The sequence below is a fragment of the Rhinatrema bivittatum genome, chromosome 5, assembly GCF_901001135.1.
Source record: "Rhinatrema bivittatum chromosome 5, aRhiBiv1.1, whole genome shotgun sequence".
Classification (NCBI taxonomy): Eukaryota; Metazoa; Chordata; class Amphibia; order Gymnophiona; family Rhinatrematidae; genus Rhinatrema; species Rhinatrema bivittatum.
Genome location: NC_042619.1, coordinates 307,862,542 through 307,885,848, shown reverse-complemented (window position 1 = coordinate 307,885,848; position 23,307 = coordinate 307,862,542). Strand labels below are relative to the sequence as shown.

Below are 23,307 nucleotides of genomic sequence, written 5' to 3'. Positions count from 1 at the left end.
GAAAAAGGAAGGAGGTGGGGGGGGGGGGGGGGGGTAGGCAGCCTGGTGCACCTGGGTTCAATTTCCATTCCAGGTTTCTGTTCCCTGGGTTGGCTGGGGCTGGTGCAGCGCCATCCTTCGCAATCCTTGATAAGGTTAGGAAGGGGGGGGGGGGGGGAATGACAGGGCATGCCAGTCATTGCACAACAGCGACACCTAGTGGTTGAAGTCAGGACTCACGACTGCAGGGCTCTGGAAAGGAGACCTGGTGTGTGTCTCCTGGCCAAGCACTGCTGTATTGAGTGTGCTAGGTGAACTGGGAGGGGGATAAATCCCTGGGTAGTGGTAAATGAAGGCTCGTGGCACTGTAGCCCAACAGAAGCCAGATATGATTGAACTGGAAGCTCAAAAAGAGCGGGGGGAAAACTGCCAGGCTAATAAAAAAAAAAGAAAAAAGGGAGAGGAAAACAAGAAAGGGAGGAAAGTGATGAGAGCCCAAGGAGTTGAAAGGTCCATGCAAGGAAGCACAAACAGGAAATAAGATCACATGGCACTGAAAGTCTGTCCTGGTGCTATATATAATTATATATATACACACACCCCTGTCCTACTATAGGTCAGGGGTGTATATATATATATATATATATATATATATATATATATATATATATATATATATATAAAAATACCCCTGTCCTACTCAACCCAAAAATACAGCATTAGATACATTTAAAGTTGTTAATATTGGGGTCAATATTCAAATGATTTATGCTGTTAAAATCCACATAAATTCCCTCTCCTTTCATCCCTATCAGGCTAAAATCTTTCCACACAAATCTGTTGTGCACACAAATTTAGCCAGATCAGATCCAAAAAAAAATGGGCCAAGGCAGGGTTTTCAAATGTAATCGCTACCCAGCTAAAATTTGTGCTGAAATTCCATGTGCAAAGAAATAGTTATTCTACATCTAACTGTACAAGTTGTATGTGATTAGTTCTAACTGGATATTTAGCCTCAGCTTTAGCATATTAACTGTGGCGGAAGATCTGGAGAAGTTAACCAGTTAACTTTGCTGCTCAGTATGAAACAGAGCTGGCAAGAACAGAGCACTGTCATATGTTAATTCATATGAATAATCAAATCATAAGATGCCAGCTTTTTATCACGGAGCTCTCACTAGCAAAGCTCTACTTGGTGAGAAATGGTTTTCTTTTCATGAAATTATTTACTCCTTATATCTATGCATATATAAATTATACAAAGAGCATAATTTAATTCTGAAAACCACATTCCGATCACAAGATTCTGGGTAGATTCCAATATCTTTTACTGGCCTAAAAGAATTATCCAAATAATGCTTAAATGAGCAGGGACAGAGATAGTCTCAAAGCTTAAAGCAGAGCTTTCCAAACTGTGTGTCGGGACACGTTAGTGTGTCGCCTGCAGTGTGCAGGTGTGTCGCGCAAGCCCGGTCAACTCTGATGCGAGTTTGGGCTTTTTTTTCCCTAGAAATTCACTTTTTTTTTTCAGTTTATGGGTTGCTTATTATTGGGTGATTTTTGCTGTCAATCGCGTTTTTTGGGGGGGCTTGGTGGGTGGAACGAGCCCAGCCATCCTTGCATTGGCTGCTGCTGCCGATGAGGCCTGGCCATGAGGAGTACTGACTGCAAGCAGCAGTGTCCGTTGATCATGGAAGGGAGTGAAGCACTTAACTGGCAACAATCAAAAAGACGAGGTACATGAGTGTGGGGGCCAGACATGTGCTGGGGGGAGAGAGGTGAGTGAGTGGGGGGCAAACGTGCTGGGGGGACAGACATGTGCTTGAGGGGGAGAGATATGAGTGTGTGGGGGCCAGACATGTGCTGGGGGGAGGAGAGAGATGAGTGTGTGGGGGACAGACAATTTGTTTTATTATTGTTTCTCATAAATTATAACAATAACATGAATCTTGGAATATATATTTTTAATATAAATTTAAGGTTTTCATGAGATAGGTTGTGTCGTGAAACATTTTATTTATGTATATATTTAAGGAAACATACATAAATTGTCGAAATATGTTTCGTTCGTTTAACCTTTAACCTCTGGTTTACTAGTAGACTGAATTACCGTGTCGTGAAATTATGTTTGTCTAAAAAGTGTGTCACCAACATGAAAAGTTTGGAAAGCTCTGGCTTAAAGAATCAAGGTCAAGTCTTCTTGTCTATGTTCTAACTCTTTCCAGGCTCTCTTTTCCAGTTTATTACTCTTCTCTCCTCCTGTATCTGTCACTGGCATCCAGCCTTCCTTTCTTCTCATGTTTCAGATTTCCTTCACTTCTCTCTATTATCTCATCTCCATCTCTCATCCCCTCTCCCTCCCCCCCCCTCCACCGCCATCATGCAATCTCCCCCTCTTCCACTTCTTTTGCCCCTTCGCTTTTATTTCATTTTTATTCAATTTATTATCTGCTTTTCCAAATGTCAGCTTAAATGAAAGAATAGCAAGTAATATGCAATCAATAATTTATGAGGGCCATTTTCAGTGCCGCTGCAGTATTTGAAGGCCCAGAGGGATTTTATTTATTTGATCTATATTTTGCTTTTCAGGCGCTTTCAAAGCAGATTACATTCAGGTACTGTAGATATTTCACTATTTTTTTTTTGTAAAATTTATAACCTGCTTCCTACAATTTTAGAACGAGGCAGCTTACTGACCAAGGAATTAAAAAAAATCGTTAAAAACATCTATTTTCAAAAGCTTTTGCCACTTCCCACACAGAACACATTTAATCCTCCCACTTTCAATGTTCAGAGATTACCAGGATCTACCTAGTCTTGTATTCCTTCTTCTTTGATTTCTATTTTATTCCTTAATTTTATCCTAGCCTAGTTATTTTTAATTTTATGTATGTAATTTTTCTTTTCTTTCATATTATATTTGGTTCGTCATTTTACTATTATTTTATTGTAAACCGCTTTGTTCACTATTTTATTGTAAAAACGGAATACAAATCATTTTAAATAAATAAATAAAATAATAAAAAAGGTTGGCCAACAACAATTTGCAACTATTATATTAAAACAGCAGGTGTTAAATGCCTTGCAGCAGTGTAGTACATTTAATGCCCTAGAGATAATGTAAGAAATGTCAAAAGCTTTGGTAAAAAGAAATGCCTTTAAGGCCTTTTTTTGAAAGTTTTGTAGCAGGAGATGTTATGTAGATAATCTGGGGTGGAATCGCTACCGAGAAGGCTCTTTTTTCAAGTAATATCCAACTTAGGTGCAGAAACCTCAAGGAGGTTTTTAGTGGGTCTGTAAAGTCAGAGTGATGCATTCAGCCACAGTGAGGAATCGTTATTAATTAGTTTGTACACTAAAGTTAATATTTTGTACTGAATGCGGAAATGTATTGGAGCTAGTGAAGATGAGCTAATCTGAGTGTTTTATGGTCTTCAGAGTCTGGTGCTGGTAAGGATTCATGCTGCACTACTTTGAATGACTTGTAAGGGACTTAATACTGTTGCTGGTAGTCCAGTATGCATAGAATTACAGTAATCTAGTTGGGTTAATTTCAGAGATCACAGGACTAACCAGTGTTGAAGTAGTGGTTTTAATCTTTTATGCAGATGGAACTTGAAAAATTAAGCCCTTACTGTCTTGGATACATGTGATTGCATTGATAAATTTCTATCAGGTATGATTCCCAAGTTTCTTGGTCAATGAACGAGGGCTTACAATCTAAGGGCCTCATCTACTAAGCATTTTTCCTATAGACACAAAATAGGAGAAAACTTTTAGTAAATCAGGCCATACATTTGCAGTTGAGGCAATGGAGAGTGAAGTAACTTGCCCAAGGTCACAAGGAGTGGCAGTGGGATTTGAAGCCTAGTTTCCCTGGTTTGCCCTCCACTACTCTAACCACTATGGTCCTCCTCCACCCTATTTTACTTCCACAGGCCTGTAAGACAATTTTTATTTTTATTTATTTATTTTTTTTTTGCAATTGGTATTTTATTGAAAGTTGAAAACATGAACATTAAGCAAGCAGAATAACAGGAATACAGCTTAAAGAAGAATACAACTCAGAGTACAAAGAGCAATGAAATATCCGCTGCCAAAACCAGCAGGCATGTTGCACTCTAAATGAGCTAAGTAAGGTTTTATTTTTTCAGCTCCCCCCCCCCCCCCCCCCCCCCCCCCCTTTCCAGGTACATACACAGGATCAACATGTGAGGCAAAGAGAGAACTGTATTGGCTGCAATAAAGAGGTATAAAATCGAAATAAACGGTGTCAGATTTTTTATTTGTTTTTTGTCCACCTTCAGAAGTGTGTCGGTAGATCATCCTACCCTTAAGTACTGGGCTAAGGTGTCCCACCGCTATTAGGCCGTCCCCTGAGTAGGACCCTTCTGAGTACGTAGCCATTGGGTCAGAGGGTGCCATATAGCTGAAAAGGGTTTCAAAGTGTCATTTTTAACCGCAGTGAGGTACGACAAATGATACTGGCTATGTAACCTGTGCAGGACCTCTGCCCTGGATGGGATGTCCGGAGATTTCCACACCTTAGCTAATGTAGCCCGAGCAGCAATATATACGTGTGTAAGGAATTTATGAGTATGCTTAGGATAGTCCTCAGAGGGCTCATGTAATAAAACACCCCGTATACTAGGAGTCCGGAATCCCGGCACCACAGACTCAAGCCATTCAAAAAGTTGTTGCCAAAATAAGCGTACTTTTGGGCAATGCCACCAAATATGAGTATAATTAGCAACAAGGCCGCAGCCGCGCCAGCATAAATTAGAGATGGCAGGCATCATTCTATGAAGTTTCTCAGGGGTCCAGTGCCATCGATACAACACTTTGTAGCAGTGTTCTTGTATAGAAGCAGCAATAGACACCTTAGAAAACTGCAGGAAGATGAGATCCCAATCATCCTTTGATATATCTTCCCCTAGGTCTTTGCTCCAGGCCAGAAGGTGTTTGGCCGAGTAAGGGGAGTGATTATTGAGTAGCTTATAAATTTTAGAAAGGACTCCCCTCATTTTGTCTGCATGTTCACAATAGGACTCAAAGAGAGTTTTATGGGGGTGGATCTTTTTGGCAGATAATAATGGCTGAAGAAAGTGACGGACCTGGGCATATGCCAACACTTGTCCTAGGCCAAGCGCCCCTGGTCTAGATAAAGCCTCCAGGCTCCGCACAGACATATCCATTAGGCATTGGCCAAACGTAGAGAGCCCTTGTTTGTCCCAAGATACCAACTGGGGATTTTCTGTGCCCCCCTGAAAAAGGTTATTGGAAAAAAGGCGAGAAGACTGAAAATATTCAGAAGGGCCCACAAGTTTAGGCTTCCAAATCTTCCACACTCTAAGTGTGGTAGTAAGAGCTAGAGGTAGTCTGGCCATGGGCAGCCAGGTGCATTTAGGCTGCAATGCGAGCGCCTGAAGGGGCATAGGCCCTATTTGCCTTTGTTCCAATTGAACCCATTGTTTGGCATCCTCCTTACGATAAAAATCTACTAAAAAGCGAAGCTGTGCTGCTGCGTAATACCAGGTAAGGTTCGGTGCTCCCAAGCCCCCTGCCCTCTTGGGTAAATATAAAACAGTTCGAGCTACCCGGGGCGGCCGTTTTCTCCAAATAAAGCTGTAAATTTTAGTCTGCCAGCGTTTCAGCAATGCAGTGGGGAGAAAAATAGGTATGGTAGAGAAAAAATATAGGAGGCGTGGGAGAATTACCATTTTAACGATGGCCAGTCTGCCCAGCCATGAGAATGAATCCCTATACCACGTAAGCAGATCCCTGTCAATCTTCTTCCAGAGAGAGTCATAATTAAGGGATTGTAATTGGGAAGTGTGGGATCCAATGCGTACCCCCAGGTATTTAATAGAGGATTGTGCCCATCTAAAGGAAAAACGTTGTTTAATATCCAGGACCTCTTGGGAAGACAAAGTGAGGTTCAAGAGCTCTGACTTCTCTAAATTCACGGTGAAGCCAGAGACTTTATGAAACCGATCCAGCGCATCGGCAACCCCCTGTAGGGATGTGGCAGGATTAGTTAATGTAAAAAGGATATCGTCCGCAAATAGGGACAATTTAAAATGTAAGTTAGGAAGGCGGACGCCAGTAATACTAGCCGTCTGTCGGATAGTCCAAGCCAAGGGCTCTAAAAAAAGTGCAAAAAGCATGGGTGACAACGGGCATCCCTGGCGTGTCCCTCTCTGGATGTTGAGTAACGGCCCATACCCTCCATTCACCTTGACTCTAGCCTGTGGCTGCATATACAATTTCTTGATCCAAGTTTGAAAAAATTCGCCAAAGTTCATGGCGTCCAGCACTTTAAAGAGAAAGGGCCAATGAACTAAATCAAAGGCCTTCTCCGCGTCAATGGCCAACAGCGCGGCAGGGAGCTTATGATGGTGTACCCAATCAATCAGATCAACCACTTTCCTGATATTGTCACTAGCCATACGGGATGGAATAAAGCCCACCTGATCATTATGCACTAAAGAAGGGAGGATACCCTTTAAACGTTCCGCCAAGATGCGGGCCAGAAGTTTCAAATCCAAATTTATAAGTGAAATTGGGCGGTATGACCCACAGTGAATAGGGTCCCGGCCTGGCTTGGCAAGTACTGTAATACCCGCAACATTGGCATTATGTGCCAGCCGCCCAGTAGTCCGCAAAGAGTTAAACATTTCAGTAAGGGGGGCAGCCACCACATGAGAAAGCTTTTTATAATAACATCCAGTCAGACCATCAAGGCCCGGAGACTTCCCGGGTTTTAGGGCCTTTATGGCCTGTTGAACCTCCTCAAGAAGTATGGGGGAATCAAGATACGTCTGTTGCTCGACAGTGATAGTCGGCAGAGGAAGATCCTCCAGATACCCCGCTATATCAGTGTTGACTATGGAAGTATCCTCGCTATACAGTTGCCCATAAAAATCAGTAAAACATTTCCGTATCCCTTCAGAGGACGTAACCAATAATCCCCCGCTATCCCTAATTTTGGCTATATTATTTTGGGTAAAAACCTCCTTTAAGCGGCGGGCTAGGAAACGGCCCGCCTTGTTACTCCCTTCGAAGTATTGCTGCTTTACAATGTCCAATTGAAAAGCAATTTTTTCAGCATCAAGTGTCCTAAGTGCAGCACGGATGCCCTCCATACGCCTGAGGGATCGAGGGCACTGTGTTTGCATATGCCTCTGAGACAGCTGCGCCAGCTCGGAGGTTAAGGTTCGCCTTTGCGTCTCCTTTTCCCTTTTGCAAAAAGAGGCCCGGGATATGAGTATGCCCCGTGCAACTGCCTTGGAGCAGTCCCATATCGTCGGTCCAGGGGTACAATCAGCAGTATGTCGGTGAAAAAACTCAGTAAGTTGGGCACCCAAGTGGGCCACAAAAGAGGGATCCCTGAGCAGGCTCTCATTCAAGCGCCAAAATTTTTGGCCCGGGTCTTGATGGGAGAATTGCACTTTAATCCACACTGGGGCATGATCCGACCAGACTATGGGTTCTATACCAGCATCAAGCACCCAGTTTTGTGACTGCTTATCTACCAGGAAATAATCTATCCGGGAATAAAGCTGGTGAGTTTGTGAAAAATAACTATAACAACGAGAATGAGGATTTCTCGACCTCCAGACATCTCCCAACTGCCAGTGGGATATTAAGGTGTAGAGGCGCTTCCGTATTTTGTGAGGCACTGTAGATGTCTGTGCGGAATTATCTAAAGAAGGGCTATGGGTCACATTAAAATCCCCCCCCACAATGAGTGCTCCTTCAGCGTGCCTATTCAGCACTTCCTCTATCATATGAAAGAAGAGATCCTGACCTGTATTAGGTGCGTATAGGCTAACCAAAGTAGCAATCTGTTGTCCCACCCTCAATTTAAGCAAAACATATCGCCCCAGAGGATCGCGCACAACCTCTAATACCTCATGGACTAGATCACGGGCAATCAGTATACCTACCCCCACATATTTGGAATCTTTTGTGCTAGCAGCAAGATACTTATGGGGGTAGTGAGGTGACGACAATACCCGTTCGTGGCGCTTCTTTAAATGTGTCTCCTGGAGTAGCGCAATGGAAACATGATGATTCTGCAGCTCTTGGTAAAGGAGAAATCGTTTACGGTAGTGGTTGAGACCCTTGACATTAATGGACATAATACACTCGCCAGTACCCACACTGGTGGAGGATGTAGGTTGCTTAGCCATGATTAAATAGTGTCCCCCTAATAACTAATAACAAGCCAAACAGCACAGTGGTAACCTGTATAGTCCCCGGAAAGGCTAATCCCCATATCATCCCCAATACCAACATCACCCGTTGCAACTCGTGGGTGAGTATACTCCCCTCCTGGGAGTCACTCCCTGCCAACAAAACCCATACTCCCCCACCCCCCTCCCGTTAGTAGTATAACAATAAACCCCGCAATAGATGTGTAAGTAGAACAAGAAACAGTCTCACGATGTGAAAAAATCCATCCGTTCCTCTCCGTACACCCCAAGCACACACAGGGAACAACTGCGTGTGGAAAACAACTTGGGGAATCCTGAAGCAGTAGTGACGGATTAGAGTCTCTGTGACCGTGGCCGTAGCTCAAACTCCCTCCAGACTTGAAATCAGCCTTGATCGGACAAAGCAGTGCGGGAATCCTCAGAATGGCGACGAAGGTGTCGTCCTCCCTTCCCCGCCCTGCGCCATTTCGGATGATCATCCATCTTCAGGGTTCGTGTGGGTTTCTTCGGTGCCACTATATTAGGTTGATGTCCGGCCTTGTTCAGGGCACCCAGAGCCTCCGTAAGTGTTTTGACACGATAGCTCACGCCGTTGATCGCGAATTGAAGTCCAAAAGGGAAAGTCCAGCGATAGCGTATAGTCTCTGCCCGAAGATAGGCGGTAATTTCTTTCAGCTCAAAACGTTTGCGGAGAGTGGAAGGGGCCAAGTCTTGAAACAGGGATATGGAATGTCCTTCCCAAGACCATGCCTGTTTTTTGCTGGCGGCATCCATTATTTGACCTTTTTGTAGAAAGCTATGGCAGCACAGAATAATATCACGCGGCCTCGAGTCTGCTCTGGGCCCCAAGGCCCTATGCGCCCTTTCTAGGCGGATGGGGTCACTCTGAGTCCCCGGCTCCTGATCTCCCGCTTCTGTAGTGTGGTGTAAAATAAATGTACAGATGGTAGTGGCAGTGCGCATAACATCCGTATAGTCAGAGGATTCAGGGACTCCCCTGATTCTAATATTGCAGCGTCTAGAGCGATTTTCTAAATCTTCTAGTTTTTCCTGTAGGGTGCCAATTTCTTCTTCCATGTGAGAGTGTTGCAGCGCTACTGTGTTTAAGGATACTCCGTGCGCATCTACTCTGGTTTCAAGCTCATCCACCCTAAGACCTAAGCCTGCAATGTCTTCTCGTATGTCTGCCATTGAGGCCATCAGCTCTTGCTTATGAGCTTTTAAATCAGCCCTAAATTCCACGAACCAGCCACGAATGTCATTTTTAAGTTGGGCTGTTGTCTCCGCCCATTCCGCGCTTTCCCCAGCCGGAGGATCAGATACCTGTGCCGTCGGGTCGTTCGCGGGGGCCGCGGCCTGTTCCGGCCCTGCCTCGTGGTCGCTGCCGAGATCGGGAGGAAGCTTGCTGAAGTGAAACTGCTTCAGGTCCACAGTTTTCTTCCGCGCCGCCATTCCAGCCTGTGCACAATCGCTTAAAATAACCAGTGCACCGTGGGCGCCGCGGCGGAGCTAGAGAGAAACGGGGTTTTTTTTAATGTAAAAGCTGCGTCGGGAGCGGAGCGAGTTCTCTATGCGGCCATCTTGTTTGCCGGCGGAAGAGCGCCCCCTGTAAGACAATTTTTAAAAGGAAAACTCCCCATGGAATATCCCTATAAGAATGTGTTGGCTGGCAATCTGCACCTCAAAATATGTAGTGTAAAGGTATGCAGGTTAATCTTGAAAAATGCAGGTGTAGGGATTTCAAAATGTTTTCCCGATGGAGATCAATTTTCAAAGGGTCCTTCTCCACAGATAAACAACTGTTTTACCCATGGAGAATCCCTTTGATAATGTTCCCCATGTGTAATAACATGGACTTAAGCACTGTAAAACAACAAGACAATGAGTTCATACTATTAAAAATGGTTCATCTCAGAATGAAGAGCCTAAAAACCAGACAAAAATAAAAAAAATCTAAATCTGTAAACTAAATTAATACAACCCCAAGAACCAATATAAAAATCAAACAAGGACTAAACAAGAAATAAGCAGCAAGTTATCACAAACTCTCAAACCACAAAGCTAAATAGATAGTAAAACAGTAAACAATCATGAAACCTTAAAAATGGAATATTTAATCCCATTCTGTTGAATTCATTTCTGCGAGGGAGTATACAAAAGACTCCCTCAAACCACCTTAAAAACACAGGCTAGAGCCATCTGCCCTGGTCAGCCATAAGGGTCAGGGCCGCAAAAGATTCTGGGTCCCGGAGGTCCTGGGGAACTGCTTTGAGCCAATAGTATGCCCGTACCGAATATGTCAGAACTGTTTTGGGACTTTAAAACAAGGTGAGCTACTGTTTGATTTTGCTGTTTCTTGGAAACTCCTGTAAATAAACCTTTTGTTCCTGACCTGAACAGCTTGTGTTTCTTGGCTGTTCTAAATGCCATGGCCAGCCCAGCGCTAAGGTGGTAGGCGTGGGATCTGGTGGCCTAAAAAGTGAACCACAAGCACTAAACCATAGCTACAGTACAGAAGAAAAAAAAAACCTCACATTTATTTTCTCCCGTTTCCTGGGACTTCCCTAGTTTCTCACCTAACAGCGCTACAAACAGACTAAGGCAGAGCTTTCCAAACTTTTCATGTTGGTGACACACTTTTTAGACAAACATAATTTCGGGACACAGTAATTAGTCTACAAGCAAACCGGAGGTTAAAGGCTAAATGAACGAAATGTATTTCGACAATTTATGTATGTTTCCTTAAATATATACATAATAAAATGTTTCACGACACAACATATCTTGTGAAAACCTTTCGTTTATATTAAAAATATATAATATTCCAAGATTAATGTTATTGTTATAATTTATGAGTAACAATAATAAAACAAAGTTATTGTGTTATTCAATTTACCTCTTTAATGAGATATATGATCTTGATGGGATGAACACAGCTTTTGAATATTTGGTGTTAATAAAAAAGTCCAAAGGGTCTTCTGCATAATTTTAAAAAGCTGGCCAGTTTCACATTATAAAATTATTTGATAGCCTCATTCAACTAATTCTATATGGCTATGAGAGTGAAATCTGGAATTTATAGGAAGGGACAGAATGTCAATATAAATCCTGCACCTCCAGTTCTGTAACTCTGTGCATCCACTGAAATTCCCCCAAACAATGGAGCTTGGATGTTTCCCTTACAGCTCATCATACTAAAAGATATTTTCAAATGCTGGTGTCACCTCACAGTAACAGCAGCACAAACACCTTCCACTGCCAGGCACATTGTGAACTAAAATAAAACCTCGCAAAAAAGACACTCAAAATCTATACTGCAATCCCATTGTAACATAACAGTAATAACACCAAGGACTCAAACAACAATAACCCTACCTGTGAAAAAGCATGGGTAAATATTACACTGGGTCCTAGAATACCAATACACCACCTACTGAGGAAACAAAACAAACCCGATTGCTATAGATCCCTATGCTAGCAGAATCTCTCATCATGGTCACACACACAGAGCAGAGACAGACCCTCACCAAATACAGAATACAAAATAAAGGAGCACAGATTAGACAAAAACTGAAATGGAAACTCCAAGAAGCCAGACTCTGTGTATTAACAATGGAAAAACAGAACCACCATTCCTCATAAAACAAACAAAATCAAGAAACATAAAGCATCAGTTATAACAGTAAAACCATACTAATAAAAGAATATTTTAAAACTACTGATAAATAGAATTTCTATTAATTAAAATCATATACTTTTTTACAATTTCCCAGAGGTTATCCTCTCTCACACAGACTCACATGTCCATTCTCTCTCACACATACACTGTCACATACATACACATTCATGCTCTTATACCCACCATAACCTCTCGCTCTCACAGACACTGACACACTCTCAGGCTCTAAGACACTCTCTCCCCCTCCACACACACCCCACACACATAAGAACATAAGAAATTGCCATGCTGGGTCAGACCAAGGGTCCATCAAGCCCAGCATCCTGTTTCCAACAGAGGGCAAAACCAGGCCACAAGAACCTGGCAGTTACCCAAACACTAAGAAGATCCCATGCTACTGATGCAATTAATAGCAGTGGCTATTCCCTAAGTAAAATTGATTAATAGCAGTTAATGGACTTCTCCTCCAAGAACTTATCCAAACCTTTTTTGAACCCAGCTACACTAACTGCACTAACCACATCCTCTGGCAACAAATTCCAGAGCTTTTACTGCTGGGAACTGCTTTTTGAAGTGGTAGTCGTCATAGGCTCAGTGCAAAAGGAATTATGGATAACGAACCTTTACAGAAATTAAAAGTAAAAAAAATATATATGTATGATTCACTGGCCTCAAGGTTTTCCATTCTAACAAGTTTCAGGAAGTGCGACTCGTGCTTGGATGGCTTCATTTTCAGTCACTGTTTCCAGAGAAAAGAGTGGGTGGATCCCAAGTGACATTACTGCTATTTGGAAACCCCCTCTCAACCCCAACCCCTCCCCCCACCCCCACCTCTTCCCACCACCTCTTCCCACCACAAACTCTTACTCCCCTGGATTTTCTCATACACACTCTCTCTGGCTCCCTCACATACAAACACACACACCCAGGCAAGTTCCCAATCATTCTCACACAAACACACACACCCAGGCAAGCTCCCAGTCATTCTCACACACTAAAACTGACCCCCAGGCAGGCTCCCATTCATTTTCACACCACTCCCTCACCATCCCCCAGGCATGCACACATTCATTCTCACACACACACACCCCCAGGCAGGCACCCATTCATACACATGCACACACTAAAGGCAGACCCCCTCTCTTTCTTTTGCCAGCAACCTCGGAGCCTCTCTCATTCCTCTGATGCCGCATGGCTATTGGGGAGGCGCTGATTGCTGCTATTGGCACTGAAGCCCATTCTGCTGCCTCCTCTGTGCAGGCCCCGTGGGTTTCCAGTTCCTCCATGTTGATCTCGTACATTGTGAGATCCACATAGAGAAAGTGCTACTCTTGACATTAACAAAGATTACATGTGCCAATCAGTAAAAAGTAATTTATTTCTTTTTTTTTTTTTTACCTTTGCTGTCTGATCTTAGTTTTCTAATCGGTTGGTCCCAGGCTTTTTTGTTCCACCTCCCCTTTCTTATTTTTTTGCCAATTCATTTCATATTGTCTTTTTTTCTATTTCTTTTCTCTCCATCTATCTTCTTCCCTCAAACATACAGTCAGGTTCTCATTCTCACATGCCTTCTCTCTCTCTCACACACACACAGGCTCTCACTCTCACATGCTCTCTCTCTCATACAATCATTCATACACAGTCTCTCTCTTGCACATGCTGTCTGACTCTCACACACCCAGGCTCTCTCACTCCCACATGTTGTCTTGCTCATGCACAGGCTCTCACTGTCACATGCTGTCTCTCTCTCACACACACACAGGCTCTCACATGCTGTCTCTGCAAACATTGAGATCCTCACTCCCACACCCAATCTCTCAACTCACACAGGCACCCAATCTCTCAACTCAGCTCAGCTCATACAGGCACCCAATCTCTCAACTCAGCTAATACACGCACCCAATCTCTCAACTCAGCTCATACACGCACTCTACGGGCCCTCAGCCTCTCTCTTACCTCTGGGCCTCCTCTTCACGGGTCGCTGCAGGATTGGCTCTGCAGCAGCCCTGATCTTCTCGGGCCGATCGCGGCGACTCTGATCTTCTCGGGCCGATCCGATCCGCGGTGGGGCCCCTGCTACCGGGCCTCTTCTCGCCCGCTGCAACAACGCAGCTCCTCTTCTGCACGCGGCTGCTTCATCTCCTTCCTGCCCGTGCGGCTCCGGCAACATTTTTCTTCCGGGGCCGCGTGGGCAGGAAGGAGGCGGAGCACCTGTACGTTTAGACGTGCCCTTTTTCTTCGGCCGTGGTGACGTGAACTCACCACGGCCTTACCGATCTTCCGGCTGCGATTCTTCACTGCTCAGCCGCCAGTGGGATGAGCACCACCGGCGGCCGCATTGGCTCCCACTTGCCGGTGTGTCACGTGCACCGGGCTTGCGCGACACACCGGCACACCTCAGGCGACACACCAAAGTGTTGCGACACACACTTTGGAAAGCTCTGGACTAAGGGGTAGGCCACCTGGTATAGATAGGGTTCAAGAAGTAAAGCAGAGCCGGATAGGCCAGCGGGATTTTTTTTCTCTCTCTCTTTCTCCAGAGAGGCGTTGCCTAGCACTTCCTCTTCCCCAGAATACAGGTAAATATGGAGCAAATAATACCAGCAACAGCTGCAAAATGCTTTGCAGGTCCAGACTGACCAGCAGCACGCATTACGGGAGCAAGTGGCTCAACAGAACACCATACTGACTCAAGTGGCACAGGCAGTGCAAACAGTTACTAAACCACCTTCCTTGGCCACGGCCTTACTGAAGATGACTCCTGGATAGGATCCTGACAGCTTCTTAAAGAATTTTGAGTGGATTGACTGGCTGGCTGGAGGATAGGTGGGCTACATATCTAGGTAATTTATTAACTGGAGACTGTCAAGCTGCTTTCCAGACCGCGAACCCCAATGGTACAGCCTATTAAAAAATTAAGACCACCATTCTTCAGCGAGCTGGGCTCACCCTAGAGACCTATTGACAATGCTCCTGGTCCGGCTCTCTGCAGCCTGGAGAGAATCCAAGAAACCTTTTTCATCAACTTCATAATGTCACCCAGAAATGACTCCGCCCAGAGGGGAAAACTGGTAAAGAGTTTGCAGAGACAATTCTCTTGGAACAATTCCTAGTTGGCCTCAGATGACCCATGCGGCAGTGGGTCTACCAACAACCGAATCTGACACTGGAGAAGGCCTTAGGAGCAGTTGAGGCCTACTATTAGGTTCGCTCTATGCCAGAGACACCGCGCTCTCTTGAGGTACGGGATGGGCATAGAGGTTGATGAGATTCTAAAATGCAGAGGTTCTGGCTGCCGGAAGAGCTGGCCTGAATGTAAGTCATAACCCCATGCCTAACTTGGGGAATCCCCGATGTTTCGCTTGTAGAGAAAGCAGCCATTTCACTTTGGACTGTCCACACCGTGAAGCAGCAGCTATGGACATTAATGCTGTGACTCCACATTACTGTCATTTTGCGGACATTCCCGGCAAAAGACCAGCACTTTTGTAATTTCTGTAGAAATAGGTGGCGTTCCAACACAGACCCTGGTAGATTTGGGAAGCGTGAAGACCCTCATTTGATGTGAGTTGGTAAAGCGGATCCAAATTATGAGAATATGGTACTGTTGACTTGCATACATGGCGATCACAGACAATATGCAACTTGCCAACTGGAGTTAAAGACGCCCATTGGCCAAAATAAAATAAAAGTGGGGTTTTCCCCATGGCTCCTCTACCCTATCCTAATTGGGTGAGACTGTCCGAACTTCAACAATCTCTGGACTCTGCTCACAATGGAGACACCCACCATCAACAAGGAGGAGTTACCATTCCCCGAACTCTTCCCCATAGAGGATATGGACTTGTTCCCTAAAGTCTAAAAAATGCCAAAATCCTGGAGACAATGGAGACAGGCCAAGTTTAGTTTTGCAGTTGACCAAGAAACCGAGGGGGTGGCTACCTCACAGTCAGTGGAAGAATTGCCAGTCAACTCGAATGCCATGCCCAACCCCATTAACTGGGAAAAGGAGGGTAAACCAGGCGACTTTAAATGATCCCAGAGGGAGGACGAATCTTAAGTGGGTTAGGGAGCACCTAGAGAGGGTAGACAGTAAGGTGGTTCTGGGAGCTCTGGTGACTGCGCCAGATTCTCCATATTTCATAATGAAAAAGAGATTTACTATACTGTAAATGGAAGTGTGGAGGGACAACACAGAGCAGCTCTTACTTCCCAAGTCCTGTTGCCAGAGAATCATACAGCTAGCATATGGTCACCTAAGGGATCACTTGGGTGAAGAAAAAAAAAAAAAGGACAGAAAAGTTTAACCCAATTCTTTTGGCTGGGGATATATAAACAGGTCCAGTGGTATTGCCAGTCCTGCCCTACCTGCCAACTCACTAAACCTACCAGTGTTTGGGCGGCATCTCTTATTCCTATGCCCATAATTTAAACCCCTTTTGAAAAGGTGGCTATGGACCTTGTGGGGCCGTTAGAGAAAACCACTCAAGGTAACAAGTATATTCTCATGATCTTGGACTATGGCATGAGATACCCTGAGGCCCTACCACTGAAAAATATGAAAACCCGACACTGGCATCTGCCTTAATGGAAGTTTTCTCTCTGGTAGGACTACCCAAAGAGATCCTAACTGACAAAGGGGCCCCATTTATCTCTAAAGTAATGAAGCAACACTGCAGTCTGCTTAAGATGAAATATCTACGTACATCAGTATACCATCCACAGACTGATGGTCTCATGGAACGCTTCAAAAGAACACTTAAGCAAATGTTGCAGAAGTTCGTAGATAAAGATGGCAAAAATTGGGATTTTCTACTACCCTATGTGCTATTCGCAGTCCGCAAAATGCCCCAGAGTTCAACAGGCTTCTTGCCTTTTGAGTTGTTATATAGTAAAAGACCAAAAGGCCTACTAGATGTGACTCGAGAGACATGGGAGGATGAAAAACACACCAGACAGAATCTCGTGGACTGTGATATACAAGTGCAAGAGCACCTAAAAAAAAAAGCCCGGCAGGAGGCCCACTTGTGGTTAGAGAAGGCTCAGACTGCTCAAACCCAGGATTACACTTGTCCCACAGCTCAGGGGACCTTCCAGTCCAGAGACCGGGCTCTGGGTCTCTTACCCTCTTCAAAAAGCAAGTTGCTCGCCTGTTGGCAAGGGCCCAGTGAGGTCTTGGAAAAAACCAGCCCAATGGACTACAAAATAGCCCAACCAGATAAGAGACTGAAAAGTCAGATTTACCATGTTAACTTACTAAAGAAATGGGTTCTTCAAGAGTGTGGAATGATATAAGAGGAATTTGGCCCACAGCTTGTACCTGAGGTGGACCAGACCCATGCAGTTTGGAGAGGAGCTGTCAACTTCCAAGATAGCCGACTTAAAACAGCTCCTTGAGCAGAATGGAGAAATTTTCTCATGTTTGCCAGGATGTACTCATTTGGTTCATTACCCCACCTGGGATGGTCATATATCAATGACCATATCGAATCCCTGAAGCTAAGCACAGAGTCATTGAAACAGAAGCGAAAGAGATGCTCCAGCTCGGAGTCATAGAAGAATCTGTTAGTGACTGGTCTTCACCCATATTCCTAGTACAGAAGCCAGATGGAAACATACAATTTTGTATGGACTTTAAAAAAAAGTCAACTGAGTCTCCAAACTGGACGCATAACCAATGCCTAAGATCTGCTCAGTTCATCTTGACCTTGGATTTCACCAAAGAACACTGGCAAGTACTCCTCGTGCCAATGGTGAAGAAGACGACAGCCTTCTTAACACCGGTGCGGCTCTTCCAGTATAGAGTTCTCCATTTGGCCTCCATGACACCCCCGCAATGTTCCAGCACTTGGTCTATATGCTCTGCCTGCGCCAGGGCTATGCCACTGCATACCTGGGTGACACAGTGGTCTGTAGCCCAGATTGGAGGACACACCTGGGCTAAATTCAAGCTATATTATCCACTCTGAGGAAGGCTGGGCTGACAGTGAACCCAAAGAAGTGCTTGTTGGGAGGACAAGAAGTCCAATATCTAGGCTGTACTTTGGGGAAGGGTCAAGTCCACTCGTAGTCCAGAAAGACTGAAGAGATTACCAAGGTACTGGTCCCACAAACCAAAGGGAAGGTAAGGGCATTACTAGGCCTGACAGGCTACTGTAGAAGGTTTATATCTAACTTCTTCGAGAAGATAGAGCCACTTATGAGGCTCTTACTGAAAAAATCACCGGAAAAAGTCCAATGGTTGGCCAAGATAGAGAAAGCCTTCCAGGAGCTGAAGGAAGCAATCTGCACCAACCCAGAATAAGTCCAGACTTTTCGGAACCCTTCATCGTTCAGATGGTTACCCTTAGAGATAGGACTGGGGGCAATCCTCAGCCAAATGAAGTGTATGTATGCACTGACTTACTGGGACACTTCTTTCTGCTGTGTTCCTGTATACCCTGACTATGTGCTGGAATGCAGCCAGACAACACCCCAGACCCATTAGCTGGTTGGTCTAATACATTCTCAAATCAGATGTACTGCACTTATCTAGAAACAACACTTTGAATATGTTCTGATTGGTCAGTATGAAGGGTGTATAATGTTATGCACATTGCTGTAAATATTGGGTGACTAGGTGATTATACCATCATATAGACCTTTGCTCCCCGGAACAAACTATTTCCTTGTGCTTTGTTCCGGTCCCTGTCCCTGTCTCTGTCCCCTTTGTCTCTGCTTTCTCTAATTAAAGTTTCATATTACATACTGCAGCAGTGGCTTCTTTAGAATTAACAGAAGGATGGCCAAGAACATCTGGTGACCTATATAAGTCGGAAGCTCCTGCCACAGGACAAAAAACTCTACAGTGGAGAAATAGAGATTAGTGGTAAAATGGGCCCTCGAAGCATTACAATATTACTTCTTGGGTTGGCAGTTTACCCTAGTGACGGACCACCATCCACTCATAGGATTAACCAAAACAAAGAGACAACCCCAGGATGATGAGGTAGTTACTGGTTTTGCAGCCCTTAATTTATAAAATTCAGTATAGGCCTGGGAAAGAGAACATCAATGCTGACTTTCTGTTAGGAGAGTAGGGGTGAGCTGAGGGGGAGGGTATGTGAGGGAGTTTACAAAAAACTCCCTCAAACCACCTTAAAACACAGGCTACAGCGATCTGCAGCAGTCTGCCTTAAGGTGCAAGGCTGCAAAGGATTCTGGGTCCCAGGAGAAACCCTACGTAACAGTATAAAGGATCAGGGCCCAGAAGGGTTAAGGAGGCCCCAGGGAGCTGCTTTGAGCCCATGGTATGCCCATACCGAGTGCATCTAAATTATCTTGGAACTTTAAAGCGAGGTGAGCTTTTGTTTGGTTTTCTTGTTTTATTTGAAATTCCTGTAAATAAACATTTTGTTCCTGACCTGAACAGCCAAGTCTTGCTGTGTTTCTTGGCTGTTCTAAATGCCGTGGTTGGCCAGTGCTACAATTTCCTTAAGGGTTGAAGACAGATATTAAACAGAATGGCCAAGCAAGAGCCAAGGAATCAGAATGCACAGTTGCTTAAGAGCCTCACAGTTTCAAGAATGGGAGTCTAGGCCGGGATGGAGAAGATTCTCACTCAATCGCCAACGCTCTCTCTCAGCAGTCCCAGCATAACATCCTCCACCCAGTACAAGAACAATGATGGGGGCTTGGTGGCCACAATGTAATGCCCCCCTCTCCTCTCCTCACCCTCTGCCCAGGACCAGTATCCCTGACACCCTCTTTTTCCCCTGCCTCCCACTCTCTCTCCTCCCCTATGCTATGCCCAACACCAGCATCTCCCTGCCCCTTCCCCACCTCTCTTTTCTTATCTCCACCTCTCTCTCTCTCCTCCACTCCTTCTCTAGCCCTCTCATATACACCCTTACATCATCCCTTCTCACTCTCACCTCTTCCCCCCCCCCCCCCCCCAATTATCCCTCTGTGTATGTCTCTCTCTTTCTCTCAAACTCTTCCCCACTCGGAATCACCATCTCTGGCTCTTTCACCTCTATCCCCATCACCCCCTTGGGCTCTCATTCTCTCCTCCCCTTCATCATTACTTCTAGCTCTAGTAGTCTCCCTCTCTCTCATTTACCCTCCCTCCTCCCTTCATTACCTATGGCTCTGTCATCCATATTTGTCCCCCAGCCTCCTTTACCAGTTCTGACTGTCCCTGTCCCTCCCACTCTCCCTTCACCACCTCTGGCTCTCTCTCTCTCACACACCCTTCATCACCACCTTTGCCCGACCACCACCCTCACACCATTGCTGTATCTTTCACCAGTATCCGCCATCACCACTTTGGAATTCTTTCACATGCACCCCTCTAATGCTTTCCCCCCAGTTCTTTCAAACCCTTTCTACCCCATCCCTGGCTAAATCATGTCCCCTACACTTTCCCCATAATATACCACACACAATCCTATGCCTACATGCCTATCTTGCAACTCTCTATCTTGGCCCTATCTCCTTCCCTCCATTCCTCACACCTGCTGCATAACTGGTGGCAGTGTGTGCATTGGGGAGGAACAAGGTGCCAGATGGTCCAATTTGCATTGCTGACGTCAGGAAATCGGGAAGGGAGACAACATTCACTTCATTACCTCCCCTACAACCCTTCAGCTCTTTGTGCTGTCTCCCAGCATTCATCCCCCTCAACGTGTCCGACGTTCACCCCTTTTCAAATCATTCTTCCCAGAAGCATTCACCTCTCTTCACTGCTCCACTCTCCCGCACATTCATCTCCTCTTGCACCACTCTTCCCCCTCACAAGCATTCACAACTTTCACCTTCAACATTCACTAGTTCTCACTCTGCTGCTCCCTCATCCCCTTTTAGCATTCACCCTTTTCCCTTACCACAAATCATTCTGGCCTGACTGGAGCTCTGGGTAACTCTCTCCTTCCCTCTGCTGTTAGCTGAATCCCAAGTCCTGGTAGCACAGTGATCTGCTGAGTCTGAGGCAGTGTTTCCAGCTTCTCTTCTCCAGAAAGCAGAACAAAGAGCCTGCCACTCCAGGCAGCAGGTAGGGTGGAGCGTGAACAGGACGGGAAGGGAAGGGGTGGATCAGGAGGATGACTGGCTCTTCTCTATCCCGTCAGCCACAGCCTCACCCCCTCCCCTCTTCTCCTCTCCTCCAGCACTACTACTTGCAGACAGGAGGGGAGAAGCAGTGCATGGGTGAGCCGAGAAAAGCCTCTGCTTCCTGATCCAGCCTCTGCTCCCTCTCTTTTGTTTCGACTGCAATCATCAGCACTGTGAGGACAGGAGGGGAGGGGCTGGAGCAGGATGTAGAACGGCTTTTTTCTTCTTCTGCGTTTGCTCCCTGCTCCAGCCCCCAACCCTCCCATTCTCTGCACTGGTGCTCGGCTGCCACAGGACAGGAAGGCAGGAGCCACATTTTGCACATGAAAGAGCTGCAGTTAACTCCCGAGCCACAGGTTGGGCACCCCTGGTATAAGTGACAAAAAATGGAGCCTTGTGTGACTCCCTAGGATAGCAGCCAGGGAGATGACAAGCAATCTCCTAATGCAGCTTCCTCTTGCCTCCCCTTCCAAGAAGGATTTAAAGCCGTTCTGATTCTGCGACCCCCCCCGCCCCCGCCCCCAACTCAAATAAGCAATCCAGCGTAATAAGGCCCATATCGAATGCTGCAATTAATAGGAAATCATTACTCTTATCTAATTCTCTGCAGAGGTCATCCACCAGGCCCACCAAGGCTGTTCCATGTATAGATCTAAACCCAGAGTGAAAATTGTCCAAACAGCCCACGTGATCAAACCTCACTACTTAAATTTATGCAGACTCAGCACTTTCTACCACCTTCCCTTGGAAAGGGATATTAGAGATCGGTTTATAGTTATCAGTGGCCTAGCTAGGCCATTTGATCTTTATATGGCATCAAGTTTCGTGTTTTTAAGTTTAGCCATGTCTAATGAGTGTTTGTTTTTTTAACTTAGATTTGATTTAATTTCCAGTATACAAAACACAGAGGCAATCATCATTGCACATATACTACAAGTCACCACTCCCTAGACAAACCAACCTACCAACTTTCTAACCCACGGTTCCCAATCCCCTCCCAAACCAGATCCTCTCTCCTTCTTAACAACCCCATCCATCCTCAGCCCTTCCAAGCAAACTTCCACATTCATCCCAACATCACAATACCTAAAGGAGCAATCTAACGAGTCCTGTGAGGAGGTTTTTAAGCACAGGACAAACCAGGGCCTTTCAGCTTTGCTAGTAAATTCCCTCCCTTCATGAGACATTTGCTATTAACATAATTACCTCTTTCCAGCCCCTCTACCTGCTTTGATAATTTATTTGGATTTAATACCTGTCCTTTTGAATAAGAAATTCAGCAAAGGCGGGGTTCAACATATTAGAAAGAATCATGGCATAAGCCAAGAGGGGACAAGGGTCAAGTGAACAGGTGGTGGCCCTGATCCTCTGAACGATACATTACAGCGGGACCAGCCATCTGGAATGGCATTCCTCCAGATCTCAGACAGGAACCCTGCCTGTTGACATTTAGGAAAAAACTCAAGACCTGGCTGTTTCAACAAGCCTTCCCTTAACCCCATCCCCTCCACCCCTCCCCAACTCCTTGATTCCTGCTAGCCTCCCACCCCCCCCCCCCCTTCCTAACTCCTTGACCCTAGCAAGCCTCCTCCTCCCTCTTGCTTATCCCCCCCCCAGTACTGACACTGCTTCGCTTTGGTAGCTAATATCCCAATTGTATATAAGTGCTACTTATACAGAGCACTCTATATCTGACACAAGGCACTACCAGTATACCCTTCTTAAGTTTATTACGTTAAACCTCTGCCTCTGGCTATTCCAGCTCCCAAGTTCTCACGACCTTGTTTCATTGTAACTTTGCTTCTTCTTCTATGTTAATGTTATAACTCCCTTGTTCCCTGTGAACCGATATATGATATGATCTGTATCGTGAATGTCGGTATAGAAAAGAGTTAAATAAATAATACAAATTCTTACCCCCTACTCTTTTGGCTCTTCCTCTCAATATATTCTGCCTCCCCCATCCCCTGACTGCTCTCTTTAGCTCCCTCCCCCTTTTGGCTCCATTTTCCCATTCTCTCTCTTTGGCTTTCTTCCCCAATCATCTTCTGCCTCTCTCTCTCTCTCTCTTCCCTCTCCCAATCTTTCCCTCTCTGGTCCTCCTACCTCTCTCACTTTCTCCATCCAAACTTCACTTCTCTGGCTCTTTCTCGCCCCTACCTCCTGACTGCAGTCTTAGGTGCCAGGTTCATTGGCAGCAGGAGCTTAAATTGTCTTCCTTCTCTAGGGCAGCACAGAAACAGAGATAGATACACGCACACTCGTGGTTCCCACGCTACCCCTCCTTTGGTTCAGAAAAGAAGCGCATGCCATACAGAGATGCTGCGGCACGGGCACCAC

General features: G+C 45.4%; 1 protein-coding gene across 1 annotated transcript in view; it reads right to left on the bottom strand.

Annotated features, from left to right (window-relative positions):
- GGCX (gamma-glutamyl carboxylase) overlaps nucleotides 1–23,307 on the bottom strand; it is a 110,571-nt gene that overhangs the window by 44,036 nt on the left and 43,228 nt on the right. The gene's annotated exons all lie outside the window — the stretch shown is intronic.